We start from the raw sequence: 23,269 nt of genomic DNA on the forward strand, positions 1-23,269 counted from the left end.
AACCATGTTTACCATATTGTGCTTGCTTCTTTTGCATGTATTGTTTTTTACTGTTTGTGATGTGTTAAAGTATGCTCAAGGTGGTGCCTTGGAAAGAGATAACAGGAAGTTAGACTGGTCTGGTAGCTAGGAATGGGAGCAGTTCTGTAGTAAAAACAATGGGGCCTATTCGCAAACTGTATTTTGTAGTACGTTTAGTCGTACTACCATAGTGCTACTTAATGTATTACAAAATTCTAATCACTAGCCAACAGCACAAGGTCTACACTTCCACCTCTTCTATCTTTTATATGAAGAGATTCTTGCCCCAACTGTAGAGATTTCTGCACATCTAGGTGTACAATTTAGTAGTAAATGCGGGATTGGCATGGGGAAGTCCCTGGAAAATGGGGAATATTTACAAATAAATGGGAGCAGTTTACAGAGGGCTAGGAGGGGATACAGAGGAACATACACCCACCCACCAAAGAGTAAGCCTATTGCTAATCACAAACTGCACTTAAATAGTTACTTAAGATAAAAAGTACCCCACACAGCTGCAAATGTACTCCAGCTCATACCTGTTTTACGTCCAGAATCACACACTGACAACCGCTGGCACTGCAACAACCACTCATAGAAAATAATGAAGGCAGGAACTTAAGCTAGCACTCCATAGGAACGGATGTTGAATTAAATTCATTAATTTGAACTTTAAAATATAAATAAATGTATTTAATGTTAAATATGATATATAGTCATTCATTATAAAATATGGTAATAAAACTTTTGAAATGCAAACATTAATGTAACTTTTATTACTAAAGCATATTTATCTTAAAATAATTCTATATATAACGTTTAATACTTTTCTACATTACTGTACAGTTTAAACTTTAGGTGGGATTTTTTTATTCAAATCTTAATAAAATGTATTTTAGTTTAATATATTAAAAATTGAATAATTAAAATTCCAAGTTACTATTGCTGTATCATTTTTTTAAAAATCAATCTACTTTATAAAAACATTTATTAAAATGGTAATTTAAATGAAATTCACATTAATATTTAAAATTAAAATAATTTAGTAAGTGTAATCAATTTTTAATCTTTTTTATATATTTTACAAAGGGGAGATCCCTGCCATGGTTTTGGAGACCTCCTACCTGTGAAATGTTACAAGTTGTAACTCCACTTGTAAATTAGGCCACACCCCCTGAATTTAGAGGATACCAACATGTACTTTTACACTTTTGAGTAACTTCACACTCATAAATGGTGAATAGCCAAAAGTAGTAAATTCACTTAAAAGTGTAAGGGTAAACTTACATGTATAGATTTACTCACGTGTAAATTACCTTTTGTCAATTTATTTAAGTTTTATAAAGCCTGAACCTGACAGAAAGGTATCAGAGCACTGTACAGGGCAGACCCCAAAACCTTTTACATGGCATATAGCATGCCCTAAATATAAGAAAAATACTCGCAAGACAGTGTTTGTGGTCTAAGAGATTGCAGTTAGAGCCTAGGTTAAAAACTTGTGTTATGTTAAGAATCTGTCTAGGAAAATCTTTTAACCTCTTTCTTGAAACCATTTGTCAATGGGTTAGACTGAACACCCGGCATGGTAGAGTTCCATATTCTCAACGTGATTCCAGAGAAAGTGTGGGCATAGGTCTTCTTTTTTTAAATCTTGGTGGTTCCAGCAAGAGAGAGTTGACACTTCATAGGGAGTGGTTGCCCACTGACCTTGTCTTTGAGGTCCTCCGTGTACCATGCTATTTTCATCAGGATCCTTGCCTCCACTGGTAGCCAGTTGAGGGACTAAAGAGCAGGCTTGAAGTGGTTGAAACATCTAATTCATATTATTAGTCTTGCCACTGCATTCAGGATTGCCTTGAGTTGTGCTGTGCTTGATTTGGTAGACCTGTTAGGGTTGCACTCCTATATTGTAGTCCGGATACAACTTAGATTGGACTGTGATCTGAAAGTCTGGTGGCGGGATGAAGGTTTCACCCTCTTTAGTATGTTCATTTGGAGAAAATTACTGCGTGTGTATTTGCAGATGTGTGCTTGCATGTTCAGCTTTTTGTCCCAGGTTATCCCAATGGATTTCTTTGCTGCTATGGTTGCAGGTGTGCATTTGAAGGCTATCAATTACTTCACCCATTCTTGTACCAGGTGGAAGCTATTGGGTTGGGAAAAAAGGAGGAATTCAGTTTTAAGTCAACTAGGTTGAAGTGGTTTTGTGACTGCCAGGTCTAGGTTTTCATAAGAGTATCATTGAGTGGTGCATTACTTTCCTTGGAGGAAACTTTCAAGTAAAGCTGAGTATCATTTAATACAGATGGTATGCCAGGTTTGCATGTTTGAAGATCTCTGCCCACGGTTATATATTAAGGTTGAAAAGTGTGGAGGAGACAATGAATCCTTGAAGAACTGACCAGACAGGCTTTAGAAAAGGACCCTTCTAATTCGACTGATTGTTAGTAGTTTTCAAGAAAAGTTGTAGACCATTTTAGTACTTTTCCCGATAGCTCAATTTTATATTCCAGTACCTCAATGAGGCAGTTGTGGATGACAGTGTTTTAATGCGGATGATAGGTCGAGTAAGGTGAGGAGACAGGAGTCGTTCTGGTCCAGTACGTTAAGAAAATTGTCCATGATGTAAAGGATGGCTGATTCAGTGCTGGGTCCTAGTCTAACCCCTAACTGGAACTTGTCTAATATACTGAACTGCTCAATCTGTTGATATAATTGGTTATGTATACATTTTGCCAACAGTTTTGCAAGGAAGGGGATGTTTGACACCGGATGGGCAGACGTTATGTAGATCAGGAGAGGTGTCACTCATCCTGTCTTCAAACATTTGGGTATGATTCCTTGAATTACTGATGATGAGTTTATTGCTTTCATCCAAAAAGAGACCAAATGAATAAAGTCTTTTATGATTGTTGAGGGGTTTGGATCATTACAGTCCATTCAGCCACACTCGTCATACAGTTGTGGATGTTGGTCCTCATAGTGGAGGTAACTTCAGAGAGTGTGAGGTTGAGCTGGGTGTAGTGTACATAGAAAATGATGTTGAGGCCAGGGGTTCCGACAAAGTCAGCTAAGGGGGTCATGTAAGTGTTGAACAGGGTGGTGCTGAAGGATGTCGCAGATGGTCAGCTTTGTTTCCGACATGAAGTGTGGCAGATGGATTCTTTGGGTTTGTCCTGTGGGGAAGGATGTGACATGTTTGAGGGTGTCTTCCTGGATCCTGATGTGGGAGAGTATTTTGATTGTGTGGTGAGATACAATTTTGAAAGCTCATTAGAGATCGAGGAGGATAGGGGCCATTGTCTCAACCCAGTCGAGGAGGGTTCTGACATCGTCGGTGGCAACAATCAAGGCGATCTCATGCTGTGGTGGGCGTGGAAACTGGATTAAGAGGCATCCAGCAGGTCTCCTACCTGGCGGCCAAGACATGGAACACCCTCCCCATCCACCTCCGGCTGACCCAGGACCACCTCTCCTTCAGGAAGCAACTGAAGACCTGGCTGTTCGAGCAGTAGCGAACCCCTACCCCAAGCGCCTTGAGACCCTCCCGGGTGAGTAGCGCATTATACAAGTGTCATGATTGATTGATTGTTTCTCTCCAGGTGTTTGGTGAGCTGGAGGTTGATGGACTTCTCTATGACTTTGGCAGGAAAGGGAAGCATCAAGATGGGGCAGTAGTTCTTGAGTTCGCTGGGGTCGGCGAAGGGTTTCCTGAGGAGGAGTCTGACCTTTTTTTTTTTTTTTTTTTTTTAAGTAAGTAAGTAAAACTTTATTGTTCAGTTAATTAAAACCATAACAAATTTTCTTTACACTTGTGTCGTAATGTTAAAATCTTTTAAATTAGTTAAGAATACTTGTTCAAAATTTACATCAAGATAAAATTCAAATACTCGTTAAAGGACAAAAGAATGAGGTTTCAGAAAATCACACTACAGTATTAGAGGTATTACTCAGTCGTCAAGCGTTTTTCAAAGGCAAGCAAAAACTTTACAATCTTACAATTGATTTGTGTATCCGTAGAGTCCAAGCAGCCTATAATGGCTGTCCTACAGGTACGTAATCCTTTAGTCAGAAAGTGATTCTTTAAAAGAAGAGATCGCTCTTGATTCAGCTTTGTACAATGACAAATAATGTGGATTATATCCTCTTTTTTATAATCACAGAGCCGACAGGCGATGGATCCCGTGTGTTTCCAGGCTGGTGCATCAGCCAGCGTTGGATATTTTCCGAATCTTAGAGCCATCAACCTTTTTTTAGTAAAAACAGAGTATGTAGAGTCCAAGTAGGGCGCCGGAGTAAGACGTTTATAGCTGTTAATTGCAACCCAAGAATGAGAGCGATGGGAAAAGATCTCCTTGTCAATAAGTAGAGAATGTAGTTTGGCGGCTTTGTTTATTACCTGTTTAAATGAGTTAACTGGCAGGTTTTTATTCCATAGCTGGGTGGTGCGTGTTAATTCCAGAGCTTTGGTCAGGAATTTGTTTGCCTCTGATTTGGTTCCCTTTTCAATTTCTTGCCACAAAAATGTGTTTAAGTTGTTATCAGTGGCTTTCATTTTAATGCAGTACCAGGTTTTAATGCACGTGTATAGTCTTCCCACTGATTCGTTCATGAGACCAAATTCTAGGCGCATTTGCGCTGGTGAAGCTGTACGGGGAAGTTGAAAAACTTTCTTATAAATTTTAGTAATCAAAGTATTTAACAAAGCACCGTCCTTGCCATGCATTGCTGCACTTGCATATGTTAAGGTGGGAAGGGCTTTAGCTGCAATTACCGTTAGTAGTGGTTTAAACGATGGGCCTTCTAGTTTATTATACAAAGAGCTAAATGCAAAGATCAAGGCTCCGGTTCGTTGCGTAAGGTAATGTTTTTGCGCTTTTAGAGTCATCTTTTCGTCAACAAAATGTCCCAAGTATTTATAATTTGAGACCCTTTCAAGCCTTTTACCATCTATGCAAATATTATAGTCTGTTGAGCGCCGATTAGAAATTAACATTGTTTTGGTTTTAGACAAGTTCAAAGTCAGTTTGTTTGCAGACAAAAAAAGCGAAAGTTCTGATAGTAGTCTGGTCATACCGACTCTTGTTAGGCTCATTAGTACAATGTCGTCCGCGTATGCAAGATGTGAGAGTTGCAGGTTACCTAATCTCGGGGGATGAGCGTTGCAGGTGTTTAGTTTGCCGGAAAGGTCCGAAAGAAATAGGTTGAACAAGTGAGGCGCCAAAACGCATCCTTGTTTTAATCCGGTTCTTGTTGACACTTTTCTTGACAATCGCGAACCGTCGCCTAGCTTTACTTGTGTCCATGTGCCGGTGTAAAATAGCAACAGGCCCCTTAGTAAGCTCTCTGGTATGTCCCATGATCTTAATTTAGCCCATAGTAGGTTCCGGTCCACACTATCGAATGCGGCTTGCAGATCAATAAAACATAAGTTCAGCTCCTGCTTGTTGCGCTGACATTTATCAGCTATCAAGCTTATTGATAGAATGTTTGAAATAGTTCCGATGCCTGCTCTGAACCCCGTTTGATTGAGTGGAATCAAGTCTCTGTCGCCTGACCAAGTAACCAGGTCTGTTAATAAGAGAGATGCGAAGTATTTTGCTTCCACGTCCTGCAGTGTTATTAGTCGATAGTTAAGTGGGTTGGTTCTATCACCTCCTTTGTATATGGGCGTTATTATGGAGCCATGCCAACTATTAGGAACTTGACTGAGTATTTGAACGTCAGCATAGAGGTTCTCTAAAAGGGGGTTCCAGTATTCAGGTGTGTGTTTATATACCGCTTGGGGAATACCGTTTGGCCCCGGGGCCCCGTTACTCTTCCCCTTACTAATTACTTTTGTAATCTCTTCCGTAGAGTAGATTCTGGATGATGTATTCGAAGTAGGCACATTGTTTAGATTGGTTGGCGACTGTTGTGTACTGTTTTTCACCTCACTTATCTTTTTAATTTGATGTTGCGCGTAGGGTTGATTCGCTGGAATGTTTAATAGGTTTCCTTTAAATTTTTGCTGAAGGAAAATTACCCATTCGGTTTCCTGCACGTTTGATGTAAGAATATTCAGCGGTCTGGTTAATTGATTTATAATTCTCCAAAATGTAATTGCGTTCGAGGTTTTAGCGCTATGGAGCAACTTAGTCCAGAATTTTTCCTTGGTAGCTTTTTTGTGCTCCCAAACGTTCTTTTTATAGCGCTTCCGTAGAGCCAAGAAGACGTCCATTTGACTAGAGTCTTTATTATATATTTGCAGATTTTTGTGTGTTTTTCTCAGTTCCTTCCTCAAGTCTCTCAAATCTTTTGGCAATGTGTTGTTTGTGTTCGTTCCTTTGTCCTTCGAAACTGGAGACTTCATTTTCGTTTTTAGGCTCTCTAAAAAGAGAGACCATGCTTCTATGGCATTCGTGGAAGTGTCACTTAAGTTGTTCATCGTGTCCACTATTGTCGTGAACCATTCAGATTTGTTTGGATTACACCAGTTAATTCGTTTCTGGTTTGATAAACTTAGGTTGCCTTCCACAGTTTGTGAAGATTGAAATCTTTCTACACACAGATTGAATTTAATGTGTTGCATTGCGTGGTCGCTCATGGGCGAGTATTCAATATAAAAGTTGTTTAATAAAGGAAATAGCGAAAGACTTGCAATTGTATAGTCCAGAGTTGATTGGGAATGCGGGCCGTAGAAGGTTTTTTTGGGGGGTCGATCCTCGTTTGTCCTGCCGTTAAGGACTCGCATGCCTAGATATTCTAACTCTGTCACCAATTTTATTCCTATTCGGTCGATTTTACTCCTGACGCCGCCTTGAGTCTGTTCTGGGACGCTCCAGTGCATGTTGTCCGCCGTTAGGATGTCGTCCTCCTCCAGGGAGTATATCAGGTTGGAGTTAAAATCTCCGGTTAGTATAATGTTCCACGCTGGCTCAGTGCTACGAAAGTCTGTTATTACCTCACATAATAGAGTATTTTTTGTATTTTTCACTCGAGTTTTTGGTTGCGTGTAGTAATTGATCATAATGGTTGTCATCTTGTCTTGGAGTCTGACCTCTACATGTTTCCATAAATCGGGGAAGGTGGCTATGGTGATGGATGCATTGAGAATGTAGGTGAGTTTCCAGCTGATTTTCCTGCTCCCCATGTTGAAGAAGCGGTGGAGGCAGGGTAAGTGTGTGCTCTGGAGTGGTAGGTGTTCATGATGGCTGTGTTGTTCTGTGCAGTGAGTTGTTCCCATGTGGTGAGCAGGTGGTTGTGGGTGGCGTCCACTGATGTAAGAAGGTTGTAGAGGTCAATGGGTTGGAATTCGCAGTTACTGTAGATAAAATATATCTTTTTGTGAAAATAGTCCACCAGGGTGTTGCAGAGTAACTGGGAAGGGAAGATTGTGTTCTCTGTGGCTGATCAGCAGGAGAACTCTCTAACGATCCTGAAGAGTTCCTTGCTGTTGTTGGAGCCTTGCTTCAATGTGGTCTGCCAGGGTGCCTTTTTTGTGTCTTTAAGGTAGTGGTGGTATTTGTTGAGGGCTGACTAAAAGGTGGCTCAGCCTGTGAAATCTCTGCTCGTGTCACAATTTCTTTCCAGATTACTTGAAGTTGCACTTCATTGTCCTCAGGTCTGATATGTACCAGCTGGCTTGTTTGGTGGATCTGCAGGTCTTGGCTGGAAGGTTGGGGTGTTTCTGTCAGTGCAGTTGATGATCCAAGCGGAGAAATGCTGGATGGCCTGTTCCAGGTTTGTTGCGGGGTCAGGCTGGTTCATGTTGGGGGAGTCCATTCATTGGGTCTTTGTCACTTTTCTCCAGGTGTGGTGGGAGGAGCTGGGGGTCCTAGTGGTGGTGCATGGGGATGCTGCAATGGTGAAGTAGTCGATGGTGTGTTCAGTCCAAGTGAGTTTGGTGGAATGACTGTACTTGACTCTGTCGCTGGCAGTGAAGATAGGGTCAAGTATGTGTTTTGTGCTGTGTGAAGGGCTGGTGACTGGTTGGGTGAGACTGATGTTGCTCATGCTTTTCAGGAGGTTGGCAGAGTTTGCATCTTTCGTTGAAGAGGAAGTTGAGGTCAATAAGGAAGAGGTAGTTCTTGGAGTCAATGGCGAGTAGGGTGATGAATTTGGTGACGGTGTTTCAGAAGTCAGGCTGTGGTCCTGGTGTTTGTAGGTGAGGGTACCTCTGATGGTGGTTTTGCTGTCAGTCTGGAGTTAGAGGTTGAGGTGATTAATGATCGGTGTGGTGTTGTCTAGGTTGCGGTGCAATGTATGGTTTCTTTGTGAATGATGGCGATGCCTCCTCTGTATTTTTTTGTGTGGCCTGGTGTATCATCTTGTTGCAATTGGGCATCACAGTGGCTATGTCATGATGGAGGAGGGGTTGAGCTAAGTCTCCAGATTTCAGTGGTGTGTTTGCAGAGCAATCAGGCACTGAGCAGGAAGCAGTGGAGTAGTTCTGGGGTGGTACTGCTTGGTGAGGTGGTTGTGGTGAGGGTTTACGTGAGGGTGGGAAGTCCTAAGTTGCAGCTGAAGTGGCAGCAGTGACAGGTGAAAGTTCTTACTGTTGATTGAGGAGATGTGATGCAACAGCTTTTGTTGTGGTGTCTGGGGACAAGGGCTTGGAGCTCCACGGTAAAGTATCTGTGTGTGGCTGGAGGGCCAGGGTTTCTGGAGCTGGGCGCTGTCCAGGCACGTACCTACACAGATGAGCTTTTCTTTGGTGTGCCTGCGGCATGTCCACTGAGTGTGTAAGCTGTGCAGTCGCGCTGATAACTCCACTAAGTAGGTTCTGGGAGGTGAGAGGCTCACTGGTAGGCTCTGGGAGGGGACGCAGGAGGAATAAAACTGTAGGAATCAATTGGGAAGCAGGGGGAAAACGAACAAATCAATAAAACCAGAATCAGGCAAAATAAGCACAAAAAACAAATCTGACAAATAGGTCGCACTAAGGGAAGGACAAAACCAAAACACCCAGAAATTAATCTAGGCAAGAGAGTGGAGGCAGCAATGAGAGCAGGACCCTGCGACCTGCCTAACACAGGCGACCCGTGTAGGTAAGAGTAGTGGGGCATATCTCGACAGATGACAATGAAGGAAAACTAAATAAATAGCACATTTTCCCTCATTATCGGCTGTTGATTCCCCCCTTTCACACAGCCTCTCCGCACTTACCTGCACGGGCTGCTCCTGTTGCGTAATGGGGTTGCACAGTGACTTCCATTAAATAGCTCCTGGGAAGGTCGCTGGGAGGCTGTGGGCAGGGCCAGCGGGAGGGAAAGGAAAGGCAGGAATGGAGTCAGCGGCGGGGGAAAATAAACAGATCAATAGAAACCACAATGAGGTAGAATAAGCACAAAAAAAACAATTTGACAAATATAGCGCACTAAGGGCTAGACAAAACCAGAACACCAAGGAACAAATCAAGGTAAGGCAAGGCAATGGAGGCAGCAAGGGGAGCAGAACACAGGGACCTGTTCAATGGAGTCACACTGCAACCTCCATGTGGGCGTGGGAGTAGGGACGACTGTGACACCAAGTAGTGGGGTTAAAGATGGTTTTATTTTTATTGGTCTAGGGGGTTTTGACATCAACGTCTTTCTGTTCCGCAGGGTCAGTCTCTCTCGGGCGAACGCACTCGGTCCGTGGCTGTGGTCTTCTCCTTCTCTGTATGGGGGTTGGTCGGTTGTTACTCCAGCTACCGCCGGCTCCGGTACATGCAAGAGACCAACAAAGAGGGAAGCCGTTAGTTCGCAGTCCTCTATGGGTGGTGCACCAAGAGGGTCCAGGGGAGGTGAGGGCAACCCCAGTGATACGTGCTCTATAAGTGTACAGTGCTCGGTGAACAGGGGGGGGTTGGAGGTGAGGTACCGGGGAGGAAAAGGGCTTATGGAAGGGAAGGGAAACTACATGGGGCATGATCCGAGAAGAGAACGAAGGCCTTTCCCTCTAAGTAGTACCGCAATTTGTCTACGGCCCAGCGGATTGCCAGGCACTCTTTTTCCACCGTGGGATACTTGCGTTCCCTCGGGTGGAGTTTCCTGCTCACGTAGAGTATAGGATGTTCGGCACCGTCATCCCCTTCCTGGGATAATACCGCTCCAATGCCAGTGTCAGAGGCATCGGTAGCCAGGGAAAAAGGTTTCTCAAAGTTTGGAGGCATGAGGACTGGGCTCGTAGTGAGAGCTGTCTTCAGAGCCTGGAAGGCAGTATAGGCCTCTTTGGAGGGAGGGTTCCGGAGGGAGTTTTTGATGTTTTTCTGTAGGAGGTCGGAAAGGGGACTAGAAAGGTCAGCGAAATTCTTAACAAAGCGCCTGTAATAACCAATGAGGCCTAGGAATGCCCTCAGTTCCCTCTTGGTCGATGGAAATGGAGTCTTGGTTATGGCTCTGATTTTCTGCTCTTGTGGGGCTATAACACCCTCCCCTAGCATGAACCCCAGGTACTTTACTTTTGGGAAAGCTGCTCTTGACTTCCTCGCATTCACATGCAGTCCTGCTTCCTGTACGGCAGTTAAGACTCTGGCTAAGTGTCCCATGTGTTCTTCCCAGGATGTACTAAAGATGACAATATCATCCAGATACACCGAACTGTATTGGGTGTGGGGAGCTAATACCGTGTTCAATAATCATTGGAAAGTGGCCGGGGCCCCGTGGAGTCCGAAAGGGAGAACATTAAACTCAAAGAGCCCATCCTCTGTTGCGAAGGCGGTTTTGTGTCGGTCCCCATCCCTTAGGGGTACCTGCCAATATCCTTTGGTCAGGTCGAGTGTAGTTATATAACGTGCCTCCCCTATCCGTTCTATTAATTCATCCACCCGGGGAAAGGGGAAAGCGTCAAAGGATGAAATAGCATTCAGGGCACGGAAGTCCATACAAAAACGGGTAGACCCGTCGGGCTTTGGAACCATGACTATGGGAGATGCCCAGTTACTCTTCGAAGGTCTTACCACTCCTAGCCTGAGCATTTCCTGTATCTCCTTCCTCACATCTGCCCTTTTGGCAGCTGGAATGCGATAGGCCCTCTGTTTAACCACCTGTCCTTCCTTTGTTTTGATTTGGTGCTCCGCCAAATGTGTACACCCTGGGGTGTCCGAGAATATTGGGGAAAAAGGGTGTAGCATCTGTAACAACTCCTTTCTTTCGGTGTCAGTCAACTCGGTATTCACTGGAAGGTGCTCCAAGGTTGAGGTGGTGCTATTGGATGGTAGCACTAGATTGGCCGAGTGAGGGGGTCGCACTATCCACCGTTTGAGGAGATTTATGTGGAAGGTCTGTTTCCGGGTAGGAGACATTTGTAACCGGTAGGTTGTTCGCCCAAAGGACTCTATAACCTTGCAGGGCCCCTTCCACTCGCTCCTGAATTTTTGGGATGAAGACGGTAGGAGCACCAGGGCCCAATCCCCTTTTTCAAGGGTCCTCCACTTCTTGCCCTTATCATAGTACTGTCTTTGGTTACTTTGTGGTAAATAAAGTAATTACCCTGTCGGAATTTCTATACATTAACAAGCATCATGCATATAATGGGAGGCAGAGTCCGTGGTGTCCGATTCAAAAGGGCTTTAATTCAGTAACTCGAGTTAAGGGAGAATCGGGTTCCATCACCACTAGGGATCAGGAAGGATCGTCATCTGAACTTTATTCACAGAGTTCATTATTTATACTTAAAACATACATTAACTTGCATAGAGAAGGCGGAGCGCTCCAGGCGGAGCAAGTGAAGGAGAGAGATAAGAGCACATGGGCGTGAAAAGGGCGTGTAAGAAGGCGTACACGTGGGTGTTCACTTGATGAGTCATAGGAGTGTCATAGGTGGGTGGATACATGAAGGGGGTCTGCATGGTCAGCAGGAACCTTTACCCTACTTGTGTGCGCAAACTTGGTCATGACGTGGAATTGACGTGTAACTGGGGGAAGATGGGGGGAGCTGACTTTCGTGCTAGTAGAGAAATCCTGGATGTCAGGACGACCTGCACTTCTGGTATTATCTGATATCTTGAGTTTGGAGGATGTATTATCTGAATTAAAGGTCGCTCGAGCAAAGGCTGCTCATCACTAAATGCTAGTGTGTGCGTATATTTCTCCGTGCATTGCGTGGGGCCATGGGCCTTCTATGGATGCGAGTTCTGTAAATCACTTGAATGGAGACAGAAAGGCTAGGCCCTATCTTCTGCAGGCGGAATATGTTTACCCTTTTCATTAAGCAGGAATTTGTTTCTGTGGAGCAGAGCAGATAACTGTAAGCAAAATACTGTCTTGGCAGGCCAGGCTGGGCACCTCTCGGCTGAGCAGGAAGTATGTGAGAGGTCAGGGATACATAACTAAACTGCAGCTTTCAGAGTGTCTGGAGGCATGGAGCCTGAATTCGGGTCCTGGCTCAGCTGAGCCACAAAACAGGTTCATCTCGACTTTTAAACGTGCACCATGTAAATGCATTGGCAACATAGGCCTCAGTGCAGAATTAACGTTTCTTTCATGGAGGCTTGGTAACTGACATGCTAACATTGGACGGAAATGCAGAGGCATTATTATTACGGGCATGAGAGAGGAATTGCATAGTGACATGGACATACACGGGGTATATGTACATACATAGGGTGCATGTAGGGGACACATTGTGTTAGGGGTGGTCGAATTAGACCCTAAACCATAGGTGTTCAAGATGAATTCCACAGGGCGTAGACTGCACGAGTATAGAAACCCTCTTGTGTTACTATCAGACTTTTTGCTCCTTTCCCTAAGGTCTATTACTGTGTCTGGTATGGAGTTTGTTGACGCTCCCTAGGCAGGTTAAAGAGGAATCCCACCCTCGAATCAGTGCTTGGCTTACTGTTTGGTTAGTGACCACGCCCCCTCTACTCAGCGTTCTGCTCCGTGAGGTTCCCGTGTTGTTCAGAGCTCCTGCTGAACTCTCTTGTTCCCGTTTGTGCTCCTTTCCAGTTCCTGACTCTTCCACCTTTTGGGGTCACGGTATTTTTCTGTGTTGGATTTGTGTCCTGTCTGTTGTTTTGCCTTCCGCCCTGTTCCTTTGCCTTTCCTCGTCTCGGCACGCCCTTCCCCGGTGCCGGGCGTCTCCTTCAGCCTGTATACCCCGCCTGCCCTGCTCTCCTCTGCAGTGACAGTGTCCTAGCGGACCAATCCCTTCACCGCGTGTTTTCTCCGCGGTCCTTTGTGTTCTAGAAGGTTTTGTGTATGTTTGTGATTTTGCGCTTCACTCCGTCTTTAGCTTACGAGTGGAGCGTATTTGGGCTATCACGTCTTTTTGTAGTTACGCCCACTCCGGTCTGATCTTTGATACCTATTCAGACGGGGTGTGTCTATTGTCCGCGTTTCATGTTGTTTGTGTCCTTTCTCCCCTCTGTCTTAAGTTTATGAGTCGGAGGAAGGAAGTGTCGGTGTTCTATGTTTGTCACTCGCTCCACGCTGTCTTAAGTTTATGCGCTGGAGTGGGAAGATCTGTATCACTTTGTCTTTAGCTTTATAAGTGATACTATTGTCATCAGCTGCACTTGTGGCGCCCAGTTCTGCTCTGTCTTGAGTTTACGAGTAGAACGGGCATTGGTGCATTCTACCTTGGAGATATCCTGGCTAGGTGTCCTCCAGATTCTCTGCTGTATATCCTGGTTCTTGCCTGGACTCCTAGCTTAAAGCCCTGATACCCATCTCTGTGGTAAGTGGAATGTTATGTTGAACACTTGTGTACCAGCCCTGTAAAGTATTGGTGAGGTTAGTATTGTCATATATTTATTTTCCAGTCTCCTTCCATCAAGACTGCAGCTACGCCACCTTGCTGGGGGAGAGTGGTATACTCCCTGGGAAAATTCCCCCCACACTTTTAGGTAGCAGCTGCCTGTCAGCGACGTTATACCTTCTCGCTGTGGTAGTTGTTGTCTGGGAGTGTGTGGGACATTCATCTTTGCTCCTGTGGACGAACTACCTCCTCTCTCGAAGGAGATCCTTGACAGAAAGCCAAGCCCAAGTATATCTAGTTCACCCGAGCAAAGATGAATGTGGACCCAAGTGTGGGTTCTACTGAACATACTCCTTCAATGGAGGAGATTAACACCGTAGTTACCAGCTTACAACAGGAAGTGGCTATGTTAAGAACAGAAAACCTGAAGTTACAGGCTGAGGTAGCCCATTTACAAGCTCAAGATACAGGGGCTGTGGGTGGGACTACTACAGGAGCGGTACCCAAGAGAAATTATATTCAACCCGCCAGGTTTTCTGTACAAGCACCCAATGTTAGTTCCCCAGTTGAAGCGGCTAACGTAAACCCTCCTGTACAAGTTACGGTGCACACACCTAGTCCTGTTCCTTTAGCCATGCCAGAGCGATTTACAGGAGATAGTGCCAAGTTTAACAGTTTTATGACTCAGTGTCATCTGCAATTCAAATGTAAGCCGGCAGCTTTTCCAGATGATGCCTCAAAAGTGGCGTTTATTCTGTCCTACTTAGGAGGAAATGCTTCGGAATGGGCTGTTCCTTTGGTTGAAACAGACGATCCCTTGTTGTATAATTACAATGACTTTCAGCTTAAGTTTAGAAGCCTGTTTGCTAAGCATGCTTATATGCAAGCCAGTGATAATGCCCTGCTTAGTCTTAAACAGGGGTCCAAAGATCTCCTCACATATATAACTCAGTTTAATAGACTACTGGCTGAAACCTATTGGCCTGAAGACAAGAGAACATCTTTATTCTATAGAGGGCTGTCAGATGAGTTAAAGGATATCCTAGCTCAAATAGTTAATCCGCCTGAAGATTGTCCCTCATTCATTGAACTCACTGTCAAACTCAATCATAGACTACAAGAGAGACGAGGAGAAAAGAATCGTATTGGATTCCCCAGGTTGGTCCTACAGAAAACAGAGAAAAAGGAAAGCAAAGATGTACCTGAACCTATGCAAATTGGAGGAGTGAGGGGACCTATATCTGACGAAGAAAAAACTAGAAGAAGAAAGAATAATTTATGTCTATACTGTGGCAAGAGCGGCCATTATGCCAGAGACTGTCCCAACCGTCCTTCTACTACTTCCAAGAAAATTGCTGGTGTTCAGGAAAACTATCAAGCTTGATGAATGAAGAGATCGATTCTTCAAGTACCAGCCTTTGTCAGATCTCTCAAAACCAAAAAACCTTGTTGAGACCGGTGAAACATTTTTTATTGAATATCACCTTAGTGGTCAGTAATCAAGATAGACATCATATGACATTTCTTTTAGATTCGGGAGCCACTGGCAATTTCCTTGACATACGACTAGCTCAGAAGATGAACATACCTTTTGTGGCAAAAGAGAAACCTGAACCTGTCAAGTCGGTAGACGGCTCGGAACTATCATCTGGATTGATCAGTCATCAAACACCTCCCCTGCTCCTGGTCTGTGGCAATGGACATTCCGAACAAATCATTTTTGATTTGATAGATACCCCTAATTTTGGTGCAATATTAGGAGTTCCTTGGCTACAAATTCATAATCCCAAGATTGATTGGGTAGACAGAACTGTGACGCTTAAATCACCCCATTGCATGATTCATTGTTACCAAGAAGCCAGTGACAGTTTACACCCCTTATGTTGCTCCGTTCAGGCAGCAGCCGGGGATTCCGAGATACCAGACAGCTATGCCGAATTCCAGTCCGTCTTTGATGAGAAAGAAGCCACTCAATTGCCCCCACATCGATCCTACGACTGCCGCATTGATTTATTACCTGGATCTGAACTTCCTAACAGTAGGATATATGCACTGACTGCGGCAGAAACCGAATATCTGAAGAACTATTTGGATGACATGTTACAAAAAGGGTTCATCCGACATTCAACGTCCCCAGTATCCTCGCCCCTCTTTTTTATACCAAAAAGGGAAGGGGGCTTGAGAGCATGCCTGGACTATAGGGCATTAAACAAGATCACGATAAAGAACAAATATCCCTTGCCGCTCATTCCTGTGTTATTGGATCAAGTAAGAGGAGCCAAGATTTTTACAAAGATTGACTTACGAGGAGCCTATCATCTCATACGGATTAAAGAAGGTGACGAATGGAAGACGGCGTTTCGCACCAAATTCGGGTTGTATGAATATTGCGTGATGCCCTTTGGGTTATGCAACGCGCCTGCCGCCTTTCAATACTTCATCAATGAAGTGCTTCGAGAATACCTTGATGTGTTTGTCATCGTATATATTGATGACATTTTAATCTTCTCTCAAACAGAAGAAGAACATGTGGTACATGTAAAAAGGGTGTTGCAGAAATTACAAGACAATAACTTGTTTGCCAAATTGGATAAAACCACCTTTCACACGGATACCATTGATTTTTTGGGGTATGTGATTTCGCCTAAAGGGATACTTATGGACCCTAAGAAGACAAAGGCGTTGATGGATTGGCCTAGCCCCACCACAGTCAAAGAAGTACAGTCCTTTCTAGGATTTTCTAACTTCTATAGGAGATTCATAGATCATTTTTCAGAAACCATTCTTCCTATAACCAAGTTACTCAAGAAAGGAAGCAAGTTTATTTGGAATGAAGAGGCAGAACAGGCGTTTTGCAATCTCAAAAAGAAATTTATGTCTGCCCCCATTATTCGGCATGCGGATAACACCTTGCCATTTTTTTTGGAAGCCGATGCTTCACAAGCAGCTGTTGGTGCGGTCTTGTCACAGAGAGATTCTGTAACTGGACAATTGCATCCGGTAGCCTACTTTTCTAAGACGCTACTCCCTGCCGAACAAAATTACACGATCGGCGAACGAGAACTCCTTGCAATTAAACTATCCTTTCAGGAATGGAGACACTATTTATTGGGATCTCCACATGTGATCACTATATTTTCTGACCATCGGAATCTACAGTTCTTTAAATCCGCTAAAGCTCTGACCCCAAGACAGATGCGTTGGGTATCCTTCTTTAGTGAATATGATTTCATAATCACATATAGACCTGCTGCCCAACATGGTAAAGCTGATGCTCTCTCTAGAATAAACAACTCTAGCATGGAAAACCCGACCAGCACACTTCCTATCATTCCAGAACATAAAATCATCTGTGCTGAAGAACATCCTGTTCATTCCTTTTTGGATATACTAAGAGAACAGTATGCCGCAATAGACAACCAAGAATGGATAAAGAACCCGTTGAATACGGTCAAAGAAGATCTACTGTTTCATGACAACCGCTTGTACATACCTGGTCCCCCTTTACATGCTCAGGTGTTAAACTGGTGTCACAATAGTGTACTCGCCGGACATCCTGGAGTAGCAAAGACAGTTAGTCTCTGTCAGAGATGGTTTTGGTGGGATACTATCATTAAAGACACAACTAATTTTGTGAAGGCCTGTTCTGTATGTGCTAGGCAAAAGTCTTCACATTGCGCCCCCACAGGGTTATTGAAGATCATACCAGCCCCTCCCAAACCATGGCATACCATTAGTATGGATTTTATCACCGAACTGCCCAATGCTAAAGGGTACAACACCATCCTAGTAGTGGTGGACATGCTGTCCAAAATGGCTCATTTTGTTCCACTTAAAAAGATTCCAACAGCACAAGATTTGGCACACATTTTTTTAGAGCAGGTAATACGCTTACATGGTACTCCAGCAGTAATCTTTTCTGATAGGGGTCCTCAATTTGTTTCCAAATTCTGGAGAGGAGTCTGTTCCGTGTTACAAATGGATCATAGATTGTCCACTGCATACCATCCTCAAACGGATGGTCAAACAGAAAGGACCAATCAAACACTGGAACAGTATCTTCGTTGCTTATTGACCAATTTACCCTCCACTTGGTTAGAAGCATTACCTTTGGCAGAATTTGCTTATAATAATTCCACACATTCAGCTATAGGAGTGTCCCCTTTTTACTTCAATCATGGTCAACATCCTGGGTTCCTTCCTATTCCCTTCCCTTCTGATCTAGACAAAATACCTGCACTAAAGGAGCATCATCAACACTTAAAAGTTGTGTGGGAAGAGGCCATTCAAGAACTGAACAAAGCCAAAGAAACTATGAAATATCAAGCAGATAAACACCGCAGGGAGGAACCTCAGTACACTGTAGGTGAAAAAGTATGGTTATCCTCCAAGAATCTCAAACTCCCCGGGTCCAGGAAATTACAGCCTCGCTTCATAGGTCCCTATCCCATTCTGAAAGTCATAACCCCTGTGACTCTTAAATTGCAGTTACCTCCACACATCAAAATTCATCCTGTGTTTCATTGTTCCCTTCTTAAGAAATATCTTCCCCCTTTGTCCCCTGAACCACCTCCTCCTCCTGTAGTGATTGAAGGCGAAGAAGAGTTTGAGGTACAACAGATCCTAGACTCTAGACGGTATAGAGGCAAACTCCAATACCTTATAGATTGGGTAGGATATCCCCCAGAAGATAGAACTTGGGAACCCGCTGAAGATGTACATGCTCCTAGATTGATCAGGAGGTTCCATAGACTACATCCAAGGAAACCTGGCCCCGGCCCCGGGAGGGGGGTTTTGAGGGGGAGAACTGTTAGGGGTGGTCGAATTAGACCCTAAACCATAGGTGTTCAAGATGAATTCCACAGGGCGTAGACTGCACGAGTATAGAAACCCTCTTGTGTTACTATCAGACTTTTTGCTCCTTTCCCTAAGGTCTATTACTGTGTCTGGTATGGAGTTTGTTGACGCTCCCTAGGCAGGTTAAAGAGGAATCCCACCCTCGAATCAGTGCTTGGCTTACTGTTTGGTTAGTGACCACGCCCCCTCTACTCAGCGTTCTGCTCCGTGAGGTTCCCGTGTTGTTCAGAGCTCCTGCTGAACTCTCTTGTTCCCGTTTGTGCTCCTTTCCAGTTCCTGACTCTTCCACCTTTTGGGGTCACGGTATTTTTCTGTGTTGGATTTGTGTCCTGTCTGTTGTTTTGCCTTCCGCCCTGTTCCTTTGCCTTTCCTCGTCTCGGCACGCCCTTCCCCGGTGCCGGGCGTCTCCTTCAGCCTGTATACCCCGCCTGCCCTGCTCTCCTCTGCAGTGACAGTGTCCTAGCGGACCAATCCCTTCACCGTGTGTTTTCTCCGCGGTCCTTTGTGTTCTAGAAGGTTTTGTGTATGTTTGTGATTTTGCGCTTCACTCCGTCTTTAGCTTACGAGTGGAGCGTATTTGGGCTATCACGTCTTTTTGTAGTTACGCCCACTCCGGTCTGATCTTTGATACCTATTCAGACGGGGTGTGTCTATTGTCCGCGTTTCATGTTGTTTGTGTCCTTTCTCCCCTCTGTCTTAAGTTTATGAGTCGGAGGAAGGAAGTGTCGGTGTTCTATGTTTGTCACTCGCTCCACGCTGTCTTAAGTTTATGCGCTGGAGTGGGAAGATCTGTATCACTTTGTCTTTAGCTTTATAAGTGATACTATTGTCATCAGCTGCACTTGTGGCGCCCAGTTCTGCTCTGTCTTGAGTTTACGAGTAGAACGGGCATTGGTGCATTCTACCTTGGAGATATCCTGGCTAGGTGTCCTCCAGATTCTCTGCTGTATATCCTGGTTCTTGCCTGGACTCCTAGCTTAAAGCCCTGATACCCATCTCTGTGGTAAGTGGAATGTTATGTTGAACACTTGTGTACCAGCCCTGTAAAGTATTGGTGAGGTTAGTATTGTCATATATTTATTTTCCAGTCTCCTTCCATCAAGACTGCAGCTACGCCACCTTGCTGGGGGAGAGTGGTATACTCCCTGGGAAAATTCCCCCCACACTTTTAGGTAGCAGCTGCCTGTCAGCGACGTTATACCTTCTCGCTGTGGTAGTTGTTGTCTGGGAGTGTGTGGGACATTCATCTTTGCTCCTGTGGACGAACTACCTCCTCTCTCGAAGGAGATCCTTGACACATTGGCCACATAAAATTTCTATTTCCTCAACTTTGGTTTTTTTCTAAGTTTGAGTATGCCAAGTCCCGTAACTTTCCCAGTCTTGATCTTAACTGCTGGGTGTATTCCAGTAGGTTTCTCTGTTTGGCTGCCTCCTCCCTCTCCCAGGCTTCCCTTGTTATCTCCAGAAGAGACCTTGGTTGCCGTCCGTACAGGAGTTCAAACGGCGAAAACCCTAAACTGCTCTGTACTTGGGCTCTCACTACATATAGGGCGAGGGGTAACATCCTGTCCCAGTCCTTATTTTCAGCGCTCAACAATTTCTTTAGGGTTGTTTTTAACGTCCTGTTGTACCTCTCTACGAGGCCATCGTTTGAGGATGGTAGGCGGACGTTCGGATGTGGCGGAGGTCCAGCAACTTACATACCTCTACCATCATCCGAAAAAAAAGGGAGTCCCCTGATCCATTAGGATCTCCCGTGGAAACCCCACCCGCGAAAACAGCTCCCCCAGTTTTTCCGCTACGTTCTTCGTAGTCGGGGCCCTGAGGGCGAAGGCCTCCGGGAACCTTGTGTTGTAATCAACCACCACTAGGACGTATGTATGTCCTGGTGAGGTGCGAGGTAGGGGACCGATTAGGTCCATCCCCGCCCTATCCCATGGGTTTCCTATTATTGGTAGTGGTTGTAGGGGTACTGCTGGGGGTCATGCCAGGTTTTTCTTTTGGCACACCTCACATTGTCGACAATATGTCTCTGCCTCCTTGTAAATACCAGGCCAAAAAAAAAGCCGCAATATGTTTTGTGTCGTTTTCTCGGTCCCACTATGCCCAGCAGTAAGGTGGGTGTGGGCGTACAAAAGTATCTGCTCCCTGAATTCTTTCGGTACTACTAGTTGGGTGGGATCCCCTGCTTTCCCTTCCCTATATAGTAAGTCATTTTCAATACTGAATCTGGGGTACCCCTGAGCAGGAGAGGTCTGTGAGAGGTGAGCCGCCTCCCACCCATTCATGAGGGATGGGTCATTGGACTGAGCAAATATAACTCCCCTATCCAAAACCCAGGGTTCGATGGACAGGTATGCACCGGCAGGGAGGTCCTTTAGTTCTCTTTTAAACAGGGATAGAAAATTAGGGTTATCTACACCTATTATTAGCTCCTCTGGTAAGGACCCCACCACTCCCACTTTCACTAAACACGGCTCCCTACCTATTGGGTGCAGGGTTATGCGGGCCATGGGGTAGGGTTTGACGTCACCGTGAACACAACTTATGTGGAAGGTGCCATCGTGACCTATCTGGGAGGGGTGCAACAAACTTTCCTGGATGACTGATTGCCTACATCCAGAATCTAATAGGGCTTTTACATGTTTACGATTTACCCGTACCCTTACATAGAACGAAGGGCCTATTTCTGAGGTGTACATCACTGCTTTAGGGATGTAGCCAACCTCCATTGGTTCCTCAGTGGGTCTTCGGTGGGGGCACATCCTGGCTATGTGTCCCCACTCTCCACACTCAAAGCATTGGGGCCCCTTCGTGGTGGGGGGTGCTTCCGGTCGATAGGGTCGGGGTTTGGGAGGTTCGGGGAGCGGTTTCTTTTTATCCGGTTTGGTAGGAGTCGGGTTGGGCTTGCCACTCCTGTCTGTGTCCCAAGGAAATGTTCTGGGAGCCGCCCTATTATAGTTAGAGGCCATCTCGATGGCTTGGGCTGCCGTTAGTCCGGGATGTTGCCTAAACCATCTCTGGGTGCCATATGGCAAGACGTCCATAAACTGTTCCAGGATGATGCTGGACATGATGTCTTCTTTACTTCATATGTCAGGTCTTAGCCATTTTTCCGCGGCCATCTTGACTCTTAGATACATTGTTTTGGGGTTCTCCCCCGTGATACCCTTCTCCTTTCTGAAGCGGAGTCTATAAGCCTCCGCATCCATTCCCAGGTGGTCCAGAATCACCGTTTTTATGCCTGAGTAGGAGGACGTTCCGGAATGGTTGGCCACTTGATATGCAGTCTGGGCTTCTCCAGTCAGTAACGGAGCTTGGAAGAAGGGCCATTTGTCCTCAGGCCATCCACATGCCCTTGCCGCTCGTTCAAAGTTTACTAAGAAAGCGTCAGGATCTTCCCCTACCATGTATTTCTGCAAGGCCACTCCCGAGGGGTGTGGACCAGCTGGTCTTGAGGTTGAGGTGCCTGGGGCCTGTACGACCTTTTGGAGATTGTCCATTTGCTGCGTCATGGAGGTTCGGAATAGTTCTCGGTCGGCATCTGTGGTGTTGATCTGCTGGCTGATCGCCCATTCTAGATTTTGTTGCCCATCTATGAGGGTCTAGATCACTTGTTCCATTGCCATGGTCATTTCCAAAGGGGTGAATCCCACTTCTGACACCAGTGTGGGCGTGGGAGTAGCGACGACCGTGACACCAAGTAGTGGGGTTAAAGATGGTTTTATTTTTATTGGTCTAGGGGGTTTTGACATCAACGTCTTTCTGTTCCGCAGGGTCAGTCTCTCTCAGGCGAATGCACTCGGGTCCGTGGCTGTGGTCTTCTCCTTCTCTGTATGGGGGTTGGTCGGTTGTTACTCCAGCTACCGGCCGGCTCCGGTACATGCAAGAGACCAACAAAGAGGGAAGCCGTTAGTTCGCAGTCCTCTATGGGTGGTGCACCAAGAGGGTTCAGGGGAGGTGAGGGTAACCCCAGTGATACGTGCTCTATCAGTGTACAGTGCTCGGTGAACAGGGGGGGTTGGAGTTGAGGTACCGGGGAGGAAAAGGGCTTATGGAAGGGAAGGGAAACTACAAAAGGTAGGAACAAACCGGGATTTGTACAATATTTACACGCGATCACTCCGTCTCCCCACCCAGGCTGCCCAACGCCGCCGTACCTGTGACAGCCACACTCCTCCCTCGGGAGTGTGGCACGGCGGTCCACGGGGTCGTTGGCCTCCTGGCTTTCCTCCGTCCTCTGTCTCTCCATCTCCTCCACAATGTTCCTTCGGGATGCCTCTTTCCTCGTCTCCTCCGCTTTCACCGCTCTCCTCCGTACCGCTTGCTTCCGCCTGTCACTCCTCCGGGGTGCTCACACAACCGGCATACATTACTTCCCGTCTTTTGACCAATCCGGTCTCTCTGACGTCCTTCGGGGGTGGGTCCTTCTCCTCCGTAGTATACACCAAATTAAAGGAGCCACTACTGTTGTCCTCGTCGTCTGGCCCGCTCCGTCCTTCCTTCCACCGTTCAGACTGTAAAGAAGGAGTCGGTGCATCGTCAGCGGGGTGAGGACTCCACCAGTCACGAGGGGTATGCATCCCTACCTTGTTACACTCCATTAAGTAGGTACTGGGAGGTGAGGGGCATGCTGGGAGGCTGTAGGCGGGGTAGCAGGAAGGAACAAATTGTAGAAATCGAGTAGGCAGCGTGGGGAAAACAAACAGATCAATAGAAACTACAATCA

The sequence above is a fragment of the Lissotriton vulgaris genome, chromosome 11, assembly GCF_964263255.1.
Source record: "Lissotriton vulgaris chromosome 11, aLisVul1.2, whole genome shotgun sequence".
NCBI classification, from domain to species: Eukaryota; Metazoa; Chordata; class Amphibia; order Caudata; family Salamandridae; genus Lissotriton; species Lissotriton vulgaris.